The following is a 2513-nucleotide window of genomic DNA, read 5'->3' as shown; positions in this document are numbered from 1 at the left end:
GTTTTTTTAACAAAATAAATAATAAAATTAAATAAATACACTCTTATATGCTTGATATTTTAACCATGAACTTAAAATGTCATCACACAACAAAGCATGTTATTAACTCTCTTTCATTTTGTAGGATTGATGTATTATGAACTGAATTTTTGCAGTTTCCCATTTTCTGTGGGTTTTCTTTTGTTTGTTTGTTTTTTGGCTACATAAAGAACAACTCCACACAAACAGCTGACAAACACACAAAGTCATCTCTCTCTGATATATCTGCACATTTTAAGTTTGATGCCAGCAACATATTTCAATAAAGTTTGGACAACAAGCGACTGAAAAAGTAAATCCCACAAAAGTCATGTGTCCACTGTGCAGCTGTGTTGATATAATGAGTGAATGATTTGATCTTTTCACTGCCTGCTGTGTTTCCTCGACTCCTGAGCAAAGATAAAGAGTCAGTTCAGACCTGCAGTTGGTCCTCGTGGTGTTTGAACTTGAATTCAGCCTGATTTGTTTTTCATGTCTTCTCCTCCATCATCAGTTATCAGGAGAGCAGACAGTCAAAGTACAAGAATTCAAACAAACACAGAGATTCTACTTACAGAGCAGACACAGCACAGATGTTTCCTTCATCGTCCTTCTCACTCATTTGAGCTTTTTTTCATTTCTGTCACTGACACCAAGTAAAGCCCGCCCTCTTCCTCTGAGCACCAGCTTTCTATTGGTTCAAATAGAGTTAGTGGTTAGTGTGTGTATGTGTGTGTGTTACGTCCCCCTCAGTGAGAGAGGCAGATATGAGCTGAAACACAGGAATCAAACCAGGGACGCTGCTGTTATGGAGCTGAACTGGAACCATTCAGACACTGAGGCCCTCTGAACACATTTTAATTACAGCTGTGCAGAGACACACTGATGACTGACTGGAACACTATGATTCACATTTTACATTAACACCATCCTCACACATGGTTTATATATGGCCACTAGAGGGAGATGTTGGACTTTAAATGCAAAGTAACCAGTCATGTGGTCACTGTGTTGATATGTAGATGTTAATGTAATGATAAGGTTTACCAGCAAGGGGCACTGTATCTAAGAAAGCTCATGAATGCCTCCAGGGGAGCACATAAAAGAAGACTGGTCTGTGGTGTGACAAAATAATGGTGTTAATAAAATGTTTGGGGCAGTGTCTCGCAAAAGACAGAAAGATGGATGCTGTGTTATGGCGCTTAAAGGTGCTAAAAATAAACATGTTACTTGCAGTTTTGTCCCAGTAGAAGTGAACTAGACACAAGTTTAGAAGTTTTTGTGTCAGAGCAGTCAAAGGGAGACAATCAGAGGAGCTTACGCAAAAGAGAGTGGACTCCTGTAGCTGAACTATTAGACACTGCAAAGCAGCGAATGTCGACCTGAACGCTGCTGCACCGAAGTTTGCTGCTTGTTGATAAAGTGAGTGGCTGTTTGGCAGAGCGAGCAGACTTTGAACAGCTAGTACAGCTAGTAAACTAGCTTCAAGATAGTTGCTCTCTCAGGACATTTCTTGGCCTGAATGGTTCGGGTACTACCCATGTATTCTGCAGTTGTTCCTGAGACTTTCTGCTCTGCTTCGGAGTTGAGGCCAGGTTACTGGAGTCCCCTCAACCTGACACCAGACTTTCCAAAGTACCACCCTGTTTTATTTTGTTTACTCCAGATGGAGCGAAGCAACCATACGGTCATAATGATCTCCAGCTCCTTTTCTGTTATATTGTTTTCTCATCTTAAAATAAGTGGGAACATTTCAGTTGATCAACAAGAGATAACGTGAGGGTTTGCTATGTGGTTTGGAATCACTCTGAATGATTAGAAACAGCAAGATGGAGACGGATAACTTTTTTAGAAGCCTCATTGCTCTCAGCACACAGCAACAACAACCCAACACTTCCTGTTTACCACCCTCATGAATACTTGACTGGCCTCTCAGAAGCTATACTCGGATCAATGCAGGGAAAACAACTAGGTAGATATAACACATACTTATTACTGCTTTGAACATGCATATGTAAACATAACATGTAAATATCAAAACACGTAACTACCAAAGGGGCACATAACCAACTCTATAAATGTTATAGAATAGAATAGAATACTTTATTTGTCAATTTCTTCAACTGTACTTGCCATACAAAGGAACTGAAATTACGTTTCACACTGTCCCATGCGTAGACATTGACAACAATAAGGTGCAGATGCACAACAAAAACAGCCCTAACAATAAATAGTAATATAATAATATAAATAGTGCTAAAAGAAATACTAAAAATATATAGCAGCAGGTGTGTGCAATTGCAATGCAGAGGTAATTGTTTCCAGTCAGGAATGTTTTCCAGTTCTTGGTTCAGAGAGTGTTTCCTTGTTGGAGAGTGTGCGTGGATGGGGGGTGGGGTTCCAGTAAACCATATTTCCCTGGGAACATGCGAATGCATACATTTAGCCTCCCAGCCTGAGTAACAGAGGACAAAAGACCTTAGACAAGCAAGTAA

The sequence above is a fragment of the Haplochromis burtoni genome, unplaced genomic scaffold (genome assembly GCF_018398535.1).
Source record: "Haplochromis burtoni strain Fernald_Lab_line unplaced genomic scaffold, NCSU_Asbu1 Contig_1135, whole genome shotgun sequence".
NCBI classification, from domain to species: Eukaryota; Metazoa; Chordata; class Actinopteri; order Cichliformes; family Cichlidae; genus Haplochromis; species Haplochromis burtoni.
Note: the sequence above shows the minus strand (reverse complement) of the source record.